Source organism: Talpa occidentalis, unplaced genomic scaffold, assembly GCF_014898055.3.
Source record: "Talpa occidentalis isolate TD23 unplaced genomic scaffold, MPIMG_talOcc4v2.1 talOcc4.2, whole genome shotgun sequence".
Lineage (NCBI taxonomy): Eukaryota > Metazoa > Chordata > Mammalia > Eulipotyphla > Talpidae > Talpa > Talpa occidentalis.
The window spans coordinates 2740498-2754072 of NW_023602073.1; the positions used below are offsets into that span (position 1 = coordinate 2740498).

Here is a 13575-nt window from a genome sequence, read left to right on the forward strand (position 1 = left end):
CACAAAATATGTAGCCCTTTGTATCTTTAACTTTAGTGGTATTCTCATTGTAATGTCTTGTAAAATCATTTTCCCACCCCCACCCCATGGAGGCAAGATTTTTATTCCAGTGAAATTAACTTTTACAGATGAGAAGTGTAAATTACATTAAGTAGTCAGTATGAATGATGGTGACTAGAGCTCATCATACTTCTATTCCTTAACTCTCAGACACATGTAGTCTAGCTGCTGGGGATACAGCACCATAAATAGCCCAATAGTTTAGTTTTATATACTGTGCTCAGCTCCTCAGGGTACTGTCTCCAGCCAGCCCCTTTGCTGGTTTAATTGATCATTCTGTATTCTTATTAGTCTGGACTTTCTTGATGGTCCTGCATATGTCACACCAATGATTGCTATATGCCTATTAGTCCAAATTATTCTTTTTAGTCTAAGGCAATGCAATGTGAATTCCCATGTTGTTAACCAAGCTTCTGTAATTTTCAGACGGTGGTACTAGAAGACACTTACGAGCTAAGAAATATCTGGAGGATATGGAGAGATAAATCACTGCACCTTCCAAGATGTAAGCCTTCTGATAAAATCAGCTGCCACAAAATGACTCCCTGGTTTTCAAGATATAAGTTACTTCATCATATACACCTATCTTTCATCCAAGCTTACTTATCCTCAGTATTTCGATCTTATTTTTTTCTAGGTTTCTGAACAACCACTCAAACTATTCTTTAATGCCCAGAAATGTATGACGTCTTCTACTTAATCCATTTCTTCTATACAACGTGAAGAAAACAAGTGCAAAGGATAGACTAAGGTCATGAACTACAGGTCTTTTGCTGGTAGGTTAACTATGGCGACCACACTTGAGGGGAGAAATCCTACACTAACAAAGAACTAACAAGGATGTACAACAATGTATTTTTAAAATATAGAAATACAGAGAAAAAATAAGTGCACAATTGCAGATGTGTTTATTGAGAGATTGCAGAGCAGCAGCAATGGCGCCACATTGTGGCAGCGGGTCATTTTTCTGCTAGCAAAGTTATCTCTCAGAATTGAGTTCTTTTCATTCATTGGTTTTGTGTAGCCCCTCATGAGGCCCAGAGATGTGAATTAAGAGATGAGAGTCAGTACAACAAGGAAAGTCAACATCTGTTTGTGTCACTTACTTGTGCCTTACAGATTTGTTTTTACTTGATTCCAAATATCTCACTTTTATCACACCATCAAAGATTGCTGTGTCTGTCCAATCTATTGACTCAATAGATAATCATGGTTCAGCTTATGCTGAGAATCCCTTCAGAAAGGAGAATTATATAGTCATAAATTATACTGTATAGTCATAAACTAAATAAATGTAGGTAAATAAAGGAAAAATAAACATCAGTAAATAAAATATTTTTTATGCGTATTTGATCTAATAGGTATGTATTTGTCAAAGGTACACAATACCAGTGTAAGAGGGAGAGATCAGTACGTATTTCCTGTGAGGGGGCGAGGATGTAGCTTGAGATCATCATCAAGGGCCAGTGATTTCATCAATCACGCCCATGTTAGGAAGCCGCCACAGAACCCCAAAAGGACAGCCTGTAAGAGCTTCTAGCTTGATGCTCCAGGCCCTCAAGGTGCTGATTGAAAACGCAGATGTTGTGTATGAAAGACTGTCCGTTGTCAGAAGGCGGCGGGAATTCTTGTCACTAAGCAGCAATAGTGACACAGTCAAGGACCTACTTCTCCCCGGTGTCTGCTCACTCTCAGGCTACCATGCAGTGCATGTAACCCAGCCGCTAAGAGCATTATTTTTTTTTTTTTTTTTAATTTTATAATTTTTACATCGTTTTTCATTTTTGTACAATGTATACATTTTCATCTTGGTTATATTCCCCATACAATTCCCACCCCCCTCATTTTGACCCTAATCCCTCCTCACCTCCCTCCCTCCATAGTGTGTCTCTGGTTTGTAGTTGCTTGTTGATTTTGATTTCTATTTTATTATAATTTGTCTTTTTCCTGGTCCTTTATTTAGGTTTCTAAATTCCTGCTATGAGTGAGACCATCCAGTGTTTTTCGTCTTCTTTCTGGCTTATTTCGCTGAGCATGATCCCTTCCAGCGCCATCCATGTTGCTGCAAATTGCATGTGTTTATCTTTTTTGAATGCTGAGTAATATTCCATGGTGTCTATGTCCCACATCTTCTTGATCCAGTCATCTATTTTTGGGCATTTGGGTTGTTTCCAAAGCTTCGCTATTGTAAACAGTGCTGCTGTAAACATAGAGGTGCAGGTGCTCTTTGGAATTGATGCTTCTGTGTCCTTTGGGTAAACACCCTAGGAGTGGAATCGCTGGATCCTACGGAAGCTCTGTCTTTAGCAGGTCGAGGAATCTCCACACAGCTCTCCATCGTGGTTGGACCAGTTTGCACTCCCACCAGAAGTGCAGAGAGTTCCTTTCTCTCCACATCCTCGCCAACATTTGTTGTTGCTAGTTTTTTAAATACCTGCCATTCTCACTGGTGTGAGATGGTATCTCATGGTAGTTTTGATTTGCATTTCCCTGATTGCAAGTGATGTTGAACATTTTTTCATATGCCTGGTGGCCCTTTGCATTTCCTCTTTGGAGAAGTTTCTTTTTAGCTCTTCTGCCCATTTTGTGAATGGATTATTTACTTTGTTTTTTTGAGTCTCTTCAGCTCGCTCAGAGCATTCATTATTTATGAGGACATCAGAAGTCTGCAGACTTAAATCTCTAGAAACTTTTTTTTTTTTAAACATTTTTTTTTTTTTTTAAAGAGGCACATATTTTATTTATTTATTTATTTGTTTGTTTGTCTATACATGCACTGGGCGCAGTCAGAGGCGCGGGAGGGTGAGAGAACTCACCAGAGCCAGAGCGGGGAGCAGAACAGGCAGAAGGACCGAAGTACACTGCTGAGGGGAGCAGCGGGCGGCAGGAGAGGTCCGCGCGCCATGTGGGACCCTCCTCCGGTGGGCGGGGAGCAGCAGGGGATCGAACCAGCGCCGCAGAGGCCGCAGGGAGCTTCACAACCCAGCGCTCAACCGCTGCGCCACCGGGGAGGCCCTCTAGAAACTTTTAAATATTGATTTTACACATGATCATCACCAAAGAAATCTTTCAGGATCAGTACAATCCTGATTACTTTCTGAACTGTGTAGGTTTTTCTTCTGATTCATCCATGAAAAATACTTGTTTTAGAATTGAAAAATCCCCATACTTTGCCCCCTCTTGTCACCGATGAAGACATGGAGGTGCCGCTGAAAGCCATCTTCCCTCAGCACCCACGGGCCCGAGGAGGAGACAGTGATGATCACTGAGGGAAGGGAAGGGCAGCCGCAGTCTCTTCTGACTTGCTGGAGGAGCAGCTGTCAGTAGTTCTCCTGAAGCTGCCTAATAAAGGTTAAAGGCTCCATTTAACTAAGCCTCTGGCGGGGCCTCCAGGATGGCCTAGGGTTTAGTCTCAGTGCCCTCACCGTTGCGGCCTGAGTTCGAGCCCCGACCAGGGAGCTACCCGCAAGGAGCATGGGAGTTAGCCCCGCAAGGGGGCATGGAGCTAGAGCGCCTGTGGTGCAGCAGAAGGTCTCTCCTCTCTGTGCCTGCTGCTCCACTATGCTCTGTGCTTCAGATCTCGCCCCGCCCCTCCTCCCTCGCCCCGCCCCTCCTCCCTCGCCCCGCCCCCTCCTCGCCCCGCCCGCCCTTCCTAGTAAAATCTAACACCTAGATACTCCGGAGCGCAATGCGAATATCAGTCGATTAACAACTGCCATGCCACTAAACACCCTCCGTATGTAAAGCATCTATTTCCCCGTAGTACCTTGAGTTTTTGGCATAAATCAACTACACCATTTGTTCTTTCCCTATACTGACTGTTTTGTTCTTTAACTCAGCCTTAATATTCCCATGCAAATCATAAACATACTGAGTGAGTTCTCAATGAAGTGATGAGTTCCATCACGCTCCCCCTTTTGTGTCCTCCCTGTGATTCATGTTACAGGGTAACGCTGATATAAAATGGGTTGCCTGACTGTGGGTCCTCACCGGACAACTTAAGACTGAACTGCAGACAGACACACAGAAAGGTTCATAAATGGTTTATTTACAAAAGAAGGGGGAATGAAGAACTCCAGGAGAGGGAGATAAATTGGTGAATGCATCCTACTAGCTCCATAGAGCTGGAGTCCCTCATGGCACACGGGGCCCACACGGCATACAGAGAGCTGGCGAAATGCCAAGCGAACCCCCAAGGTCCACCTATCAGGTTAAACACCGGGCCTGTTTAACTCCACCCTCAGCTCCCTCCAATCCTTCCTTCCATGAAGTTTGCATTATGGGATTTGTAGTTCCCGGTGTTTAGTCTGGAGTGGGGGGGAGGAGTCCACATAAACCTGTGTAGTGGAGTTTGTTCAGGGCGTCCTTTCTCCCCAACAATTCCCCCCTTTCATTTTTTGCCCCCATTTCTATGTTGCTGAAGGTCAGATGTGTATATGCTGGGATTCAGGCTCAGATGATAATTTCTCAGGGTTCCAGTTTAGAACAAAAACCAGTCTCCAGGTTTCGTCAAGTGTGGCAAACAAAAGTCCTCTATTCCTGGAAGAGAATTAAGTCCATGCCAAAAGAAAATCATCGGGAGGCACTAGCCAAAACAAAACAGCAAAAATATCAAAATCACAAGAAGAAGAAAAAAAAAAAATCTTAAAAACTGATTAACTGATCTTAAAGTTCTAGTCCACCTTGACCCCAACTTTATCCAACAATATAGTGAAAATTTGCAAACTAAATCTTTTTTTTTTTTTAACTACTTGGTTGTGAACAAAGGAACCTGATTAGGGATTCATGGGAAATAAAAAGTCATTATGTGGTGTGCATTTTCTTCCACGTGGGCAAGTTCTCTGGAAAACATTGCAAGATGAGTCAGGAAAGGCCACAAACTTAAAAGAAGTTATGATGGAGAAACACAGATGGCTGTTTAGCAAGAACAAAAAAACCAAAAAACCTAAATCTACTTTTAAACCATTTATCCTATTTTTGCATAAAACATCGGACAGCATAACCAACAGCAGTTTTAGCGGGCTGTGCTGGAATACCCCACATAGGATCAGAGTGAACTCTTGACATCTGGTCTGCGCAGGAACGAAGTTGGTCTCTCCAGAGTCCACCTGGTGTGTCCTCGTCTCAAGGTTTACCAGGTCTTTTGCTTTTTCCGGGCGTCCAGTCCTGCCAATGGAGGCAGCTTCCTCACCATCTCTGGAGGACTCTGGAACCCTACAAACAAAAGAGCAGGTTCTCTTCCTGGTTCAGCTCAAATTCAACTGCCTGGAAGAATTCCAATCAAAGCCACTCAGTGGAACATGTTTCCAATTTTCTAGTTTAAGCAAAATTCCCCATTGAAGTTAGGCAAAAATACTCTGCCATGAGCACTGAAAATTACTACCACTATTTTTCATACTGTGTTGGTATCAAGGGGAGAGAAAACGCAAGCACAAGTTACTCTGCTGGGAAACACAATGCAATATCGCTGCCTATCCTGGTTGGTCAAAATGAGAAAATTTCCTTTGAATCAAAACAAAATGCAAACAAAATTACCAGCATTATTTCAACCAAAACTTAGTAAAAATCAGGTTTCTCTTCACCAGTCTATTCAGTCCTTTGTATGAAATTCTCACTGTCAAAGTTCCATTAATTGGAATCATTGGGGTCTTTTCTCCAGAAACAATTTCTGCAGATACCAAACCATTGACAAACACAGTATTGTGGGACAACAATCAACACAGGCAATTGACATACATAGGTAATGAAAGGTTTTACACAAGTTTCAGAAAACAGTGTTAACATTTCTGTACATGTCGAAGTTTTATCATTTTGCCAAGTGATGATGCTTCCCTTCCAGTTTTCTTTACTGAGGAAACCAAATAGGACAAATTCTCCCCAGAAGAAAAAGAGAAATTTTGTGGAGTGTCTCAGGTGCTCTACTGAGGTTCCACAAAATTTCCTTTTATTAACCAAATGACAGACTACCAAATTTTACTTCAATTTACATTTCTGGGAACGTTTTTTTTTTTAAGACAGTTTTTTTTTTTAAGATTTATTTATTTCTACAAGCACTGGGTACAGTCAGAAGCACGGGAGGGTGAGAGAATTCACCAGTCAGAGCAGGGAACAGAACAGGCAGACTGACAAAATACACTGCTGAGGGGAGCAGCGGGCGCACCAGGAGAGGTCTGTACACCATGTGGGACGCTCACTGGTGGCCGGGGATCGAACTGTGCCCGCAGAGGCTGCGGACAGCTTCGCAGCCCAGCACTCAACCACTGAGCCACCAGGGGAGGCCTGATTTTCTAGGAAGCTGTCATAGATATCAGAAAAACAGCAGGAACAACAATATTTAATCTCTATGAAAGCTCCAGTTCAGGTCAGTAATACAATGTCGACACTCAAACCATAACCTTTAGTTCTTCCTCATAACTGGAGATTTTTTTTTAGGCATGTTATTTATTTATTTGTTTGTTTATACATGCACTGGGTACAGTCAGAAGCGCGGGAGGGTGAGAGAATTCACCAGAGCCAGAGCGGGGAGCAGAGCATGGAGATTTTTTTTTTTTTTTCCAATGTCTATAGGCACCATCTATACCAATTTTAAAACCACTAGAGGCCAAAGCAAGGACACAAGACATACAACATATAGACTGTAGATAACTAAAGACAGCTCTTTAGTTTCACTCATAGGCCAAGATGACAAAAACAAGCAAAAAACCAAAACAAAACAAAACAAAAAACCTCAAAGATAAAAAAAAGGCAAAGGTTAAAAGGAACTACCAAAATCAAGATTGAAGGCCTTTCTAGGTAATAAAAATTAAATTATTAAAGAGAAAGTACTGCCAGCAAAACTGCATGACTTCAGATGTTATTTCCTATCTCCTAAACTTTGAAAGGAAGATTGGTTAAAGCGTATTTGTCATCTCTGAGTTTTTTCAGAAAGTGAGTCCTGGATTATCCTGCTACAGTAGCTGGAAAAGAAGACAAGAGAGTAACATAAGTTTTCTCTTTTTTTTAAATATTTCGGGTCCCCAATGGGTTTACAAGACCAGTGGGTTTTTGTCTTTGGGTCAGTTCCTCCTGGGGCTCTTTTAGATCTAGTGGCACCCCTGGGCCCCCTATTCTTCATCTGAACCTTCTCCATGTACTACCATCTGTCTCCTCTCCTCTGTAATTGCCTCTTGATTCCTTCTACTCTGTCCATATTCCCTCCTGTCTTCGTCTGAGCCTCTACTCTGTGCTATCATTTGTCTCCTTTCCTCTATCCTGGTTCCAGAACCTTGCACTCCATCAGTATTCTCTCCTGGAACCCTTGTATGAATCATCATGTTGTGGTGTCATCAGCCATCTTTCCTGCCTTCTGTCATTATTTTGTCTCCTATTTACCTGTAATTTGGGACAACTGTACTTCCAATGTCCCTCTTCTGCAGTAAGTACACTGATCTCGCCCCAGGGGTTCACTTCTCCTGGGATGCTCTCCCCATTCTGTCATGTTTCTCTGAACCTCTGTCCTGTGCTCCCTCTGTACAAAAAGCATCCAGGTTTCGGTCTCCTGTCCTCTCTGTTACTATAAACCCGAAATGCCAAGTCTACCGATTGGGATGGACTCATCTCTGTGACACCATCCACCTTTGCTAACTTTCTCCTCATATCTAGGGCACTATGTGTCATGAACGCCATAGTGATCAGATGAGCATTTGCTGGGGCATCTGGATTTATATCCGGGTGGGTGGTACATCTCTGGATAATTCATTCAAGGAACTCTGATGGATCCTTGTTATCTCTATGTTCAAGCTGTAGAATTTTACTGAAATTTCTTTGCTTGGGAGTTCCCTGCTGCAGTCCTACCAATAAACACTCTTTATAGACCAACATTTCATTCTCCCATTGTTGCGGTCCCAGCTGGGATCTACCACTGGGACAACCATCTCTGGTTCTGGGGATTCTACATCCTGTTGGTGGAGGCAATCAACCCCTCCCTGGTTTACCTGAAAACCAGTAATACAGAAGTGGGAGACGGAAATAATTAGGCATAATTTAACAAAATGTGAGCAGTGAAGAAGATCCTGTACGCATTTGAGAAAATCTACAGCACTCTGATGAAATAAAAACTTGAAAAATAGAAAAACATACTTCCTGTTCACAAATAGAAAAAAAATGCAGTATTTTAAAGATGTCACTTTCATTCAAATTGATCTACATATTCAACTTAGTCCCCATCAAATTTTCAGCCAGTTATTTTGTGGATGTCAACAAACTAACCCTAAAGTTCAAAGGAAAAGACAAAGACCCTACAACAGTCAATACAATATTGAAGAAGAACAATGTCAAAGGAGTGATTCCCTACCTTTAAGATTCAGTAGAAAGCTACAGTAATCAAGACAGTGTGGTATTGGCAAAGCAACTGATAAGTAAACCAGTGAATAAAAACAGGGAGCCTAGAAATAGAGGCACACAAATATATTCAGTTGTTCTTATTCAAAAATGCAAAGGCAATTCAGTGGAGAAAATAGAACCCTTTCAATAAATGGTGGTGGAATAGTTTTACATAAAAATATAAATCTAGACATGGACATAAATTTCATAAAAGTTAACACAAATCTGGTCATACATCTATACGTAAAACACAAAATCACAAAATAATGAGAATTTAACATAGCAAAAAGAAATTTTGTGGCCTTGGGCTTGTTGATGATTTTTTAGATATGAAACGTTATATATCCTCTGCTTAATTATTCGGCAAATCTATAATGGCACTAAACAATAAAAGTCTTTGATGGCCACTTTTCCTTATTCAAAAATATTTTAATTTTGGAACTTATAGATTAGCCAGAAATAATTCTAATTATTCTTAGAAAATATAGTTTAGCCAAATAAGAAAACATTTAAAATCACATATAATTTTTATGGAGAGTTAAACAATGTCAGCCTGTTATATATAGTTCATTTTAATATTCATACATTACGAATTAGATTAATATTTTTTAAAGATTTATTTATTTATTTATACAAGCACTGGGTACAGTCAGAAGCACAGGAGGGTGAGAGGATTCACCAGAGATAGAGCAGGGAACAGAACAGGCAGACTGATGAAATACCCAGTGCTGGGGGAGCAACGGGCGGCAGGGCGGCAGGAGAGGTCTGTGCACCATGAGACCCTCGCCGGCAGCCGGGGATCGAACCGGTGCTGCAGAGGCTGCAGGCAGCTTCATAGCCCAGTGCTCAACTGCTGCGCCACGAGGGGAGGCCCACAAATTAGATTAATATTATATCTACAGATTTGTATTCTATTCAATTTAGCAACATCTTGTGATTATGTTATGTGTTATTAAATATTTTTTCTAAAACATTGTAACTTTGAGCATTTATTTTGTTTCTAATTTTTATCCATACTAAATACCAATATAGTGATTATATATCTAATGTCTCATCATATTTCAAATTAGTTCTTTAAACAAGGGAATGCCTAATTTCAATTGTAATTTATAATTTGAATGGCATTTGCTTTTATTGCTCACAAAATTACATATGAGGAATCAGTCATCTTCAACTCTAACCATCACTGAGCTTTGTCATATTTGACTTATAGAAAACAAAATGAAAAGAATGAGGATATCAAGTAGCTTGGACAAGTATCTTCCTAATTCCAGTTTTCATGAAACTTCTCCAACTAATTAGCCTTTAAATTTAAAGCTGATGGGACTCCCTCGTGGCGAAGGGGTTAAGCACCACACTATGAAGCAATCCACAGCCTCTGCAGCCCAAGTTCAATCCCTGGCAGGACAGAGAGATACCCACATGGCACATGGCAGACCTCTCCTGTCGCCCACTGCTCCCTCAGCAGTGTATTTCAGTCAGTCTGCCTGAACACTCCCCTCCGTGTATTTCAGTCAGTCTGTCTCTGGTGAATCCTCTCACCCACACCCCCACCCCGCATCTCTGGCCTGTACCCCAGCTCTTGTATGCACAAATAAATAATCTTTAAAATAATAAATTTAAAGCTGATATTGATATACCAAAGGTTTATAGTCTTATTTACCCAGAATGTTCTAGCCAACACTTAATTCAAGATCTAGGAGAGCAAGAAATCAGCACCATTCTATCAACTTGAGATCATATATCCTTTAACTTAAAAACTTCACTTTTTTTAGATATATTTTTATTTATATAAGAACTGGGGAACATGCCAGAGGTGCGGGAGGGAGAGAGGGTTCACCAGAGACAGAGTGGGGAGCAGAACAGGCAGAATGAGTGAAATCCACTGCTGAGGGAGCAGTGGGCGAGATAGGAGAGGTCTGCCACGCCAAGTGGGTAGCTCCCTAACCAGCCAGGAATCGAACCCATGCTGCAGAGGCTGCAGACAGTCCCACAGCACCGTTCTCAACCCACTGTGCCACCGGCGAGGCACAAAATTTCACTTTTTTTACAAAATAATTTTCAGCACTAACTTATATTGTGTAAGTGAATATGCATTATTTATAGAAGTCTAATAATAAACCTGTGCTCTACCTACTAATCTGGTAGCAATACATAGTACCCCACAGTGACAGAAACTCATTTAGAAAATTGCAGAGAAATCAATACTAAAATTCAGCGTGTCTAATAAAATTCATATTGGGTTAAACAACAAAAACGAAAATTTATTCAGTAAAACACTAAACCTTCATGTTTAAGCTTCTCAGCAGGACTGATAAATTAGAATGACAAGGATAGAGAAAAAGTCAGAAACATAGACATTAGTTAGACTCATTTTTTAATAGAATTCTTTCATAAAAATATTCAATGACAATCTATGCACATTTACAAAAGTGTGTGTGCATATGCATATGTATTTCCCCAAAAAGTCCAAATAATGTCTGCATAAACTTTGTATCTTTTGTTTAACAAGACACAAGTCTGTCTTCAGTCCGGTACTGTGTCTTGGAGAGCTTATATACTTATAATGGTTTGGATTAGGATAGCTTAAACATCCTTGTGTTTAATAAGAACTTATTTTTGAAAATAATTCCTTTTGCTAAAGCTATCCTTTTTGTTTTCTGTGACTGTATACAAAACCTTTAGTTTTAGAAATTCATTCTGCAAATTCCATTTTCAGTGAAATTGATAAGGTGCTATGGATGATTGGTTTAGAAGCATCAGTGCTATGAGAAAACACGGTTCTAGTTACATTCCTATTGACAGTCCAATTTTTATGTAAGAAAGACCTGTACCATAACTTCTATGACACAGGACCTTTAAATATATACTAAACATCTTGTGACTGGGGAGAGGATTTTAATTCAAAAATACCCTCAAAAGTATTTTCATCTATATTTGCTCATATTTCTATAGGGTTCTTTATTGTAATTAAAGCAAGAGTATATCTCAAAATTGTTCTGAATCTCTGAATATTTAAATGTGGTTGTAGGTTCCTACTGCCCTTGTGGGGTTTTATTTCTCAGGCTCTGATTACTGAAAGATATTGGGAGAAAATGAACTAGGTAATTTATAATCATTTATACAACTAGGTAAGCAGCACAAAAACAAGACTAGGTTGGAGGACTGTGGGTGCTTTGATGGTAGGAAAACTATGGTGCCACACCTGTGGCGAGAAATCCTATATCATGTAAAAACAAATAAGGAAGTAAAATAATTATACATCATCAATAAATTTCCAGTATTCGTGGGTAGTTAGAACAGCTTATGTTTAAAAAAAAAATAAAGATTAGTGCCGTAATCCATTGTAATCAAATAATCTCCCAGAGGACATAATGCAATTGTATCTAAGAACTATAAACTAGGAACTATTACTTTAAAACAAATACATTAAAGTGCACTATAGCAGAAAGATTGTTTTGGGAGTAAAAATATGTTGAAACAAGATGTTTGGATGCCTTTTGATTTCTAAGTTTTAAGTAAAAGTTAGCCGTAGAGTAGCTAACATTTTGCTAGACCACGTAAGGCTTGTGACTTAAAGCAGATGATAGAATTTGAGATAACTAAAAGCATCTTGAAAGTGAGGGTACATCCAATAAATGCAAAGCCTAGCAAAATAAGTGCCCCAATTTTGTGTATAAACTCTGCGCAAATGTTTCATTCCTGACCACACAATCTGAGAGCTTTCAGCAAAGGACTAACAGACTAAACTGAATTTGAAAAAAATGTGACTTAGAACTGAATTCCTAAAACAAGTTCATTTCCAGTCCAAAACAACATCTATAACAACAAAATTGGAAACGTTTTAAAATGAATAAAATAGTCCTAAACATCTATAGCAGAACAATGTTCAAAATATAATACAAAATTACCTACATATGAAAACCAAAATATTTGATCCATGTTGAAGAGGAAAGATAATCCTGAGATAATTCACAAGTTACAATTAGTAGCAAAGTATTTTTACTAGCAATTATAATAATATTTAAAGATGTAAGGAAAGTATATAATCAATGAAAAAAGAAAATAGACATCTAGAAAACAGAAAGAAATAAATACTTATTCTATAGGTGAAAATACAAAATGCAAAAATATTTAAAACTTAAATTTAACTAATTGAATGAGAGAAAGTCAGAAAAGTTAGAGAGAAAAAAGTTGAAAAATAAAAGCCTCATAGGTAGACCTATGTCAAAATATTCAGCAAAATATTTAACTGGAGTTCCAGAAGAAAACATGAGTGAATTGGGCCGACAATATATTTGAAGAAATAATGATCAATATTTTTCTAATATGGTGAAATATACAAATGCAAATATTCATGAAGTTTGCAAAAATAAAGCAGGATAAATAGGAGGAATCCATGCCTGTCACTTCATAGTCAAAGCAGCAAACACTAAATAGAAAAAAAAATATTGAAAGCAAGCAAAGGAAACAGCAATTCCCGATGGAGAAATAGTAATTCATTTAACACAGATTCTCATCAGAACTCAGTAAACCAAATTCCTGAAACAATTATAAAAAAAAAACCTGAAAATCCTATTTCAGAAAAATTAAACCCTTTAGGAATAAATGTGAAATGAATTTATCCCACATCTAAATAGAGGAAAAACTAAGATAATTCATTTCCAACAGACCAGTACTAAAGAAATTCTAAAAGAAAATGTTCAGAACAAGTTAAAACAAATGTACATTGACTGTGGGGCTTATAAGGTAACGTGTATTTGGTAAATATTCTACTATGGCATAAGAGATGAATACCTCCTTTCTACAGTTGTATGAAATGTTAGAAACAATTGAATGGGAAAAAAAAAAGAATAATCTATTGTAATCCTTAGAGCAATCATTTAATATGTAAAAGATTAAGCTAAAAAAGCTAGTAGTCACATGAAAATAAAATTCGAATAACATGCAAAAAAAAATCAGAAAAGAGTAAAACAATACAGAGAAGAACAACCATAAAACAAATGGTAAAGCAATAAACTAAATCACATGTTGCCGATAATGGCATTAAATGTTACATCACCAAGCTTTCCAATTTAAAGTCAGTGATTATCAGATAGACTGAAAATACCAACTGATCCATGTTGAATTAATTTTTGTGTATAGTGTTAGATA

At 38.8% G+C, this 13575-nt stretch overlaps 1 protein-coding gene across 4 annotated transcripts in view; it reads right to left on the minus strand.

Moving 5' to 3' along the window:
* Positions 1 to 3878: 3878 nt before the first annotated feature.
* Positions 3879 to 13575, minus strand: part of LOC119253347 (zinc finger protein 420-like) — a 316892-nt gene continuing 307195 nt past the window's right edge. For 2 of the 4 annotated variants that reach the window (XR_008552958.1, XR_008552959.1), the window contains exon 8: positions 3879 to 5274. The gene's annotated coding sequence lies outside the window, so the exon portion shown is untranslated. The remainder of the gene's footprint in view (positions 5275 to 13575) is intronic. The other 2 variants (XR_008552961.1, XR_008552962.1) reach the window with 2 other exon arrangements.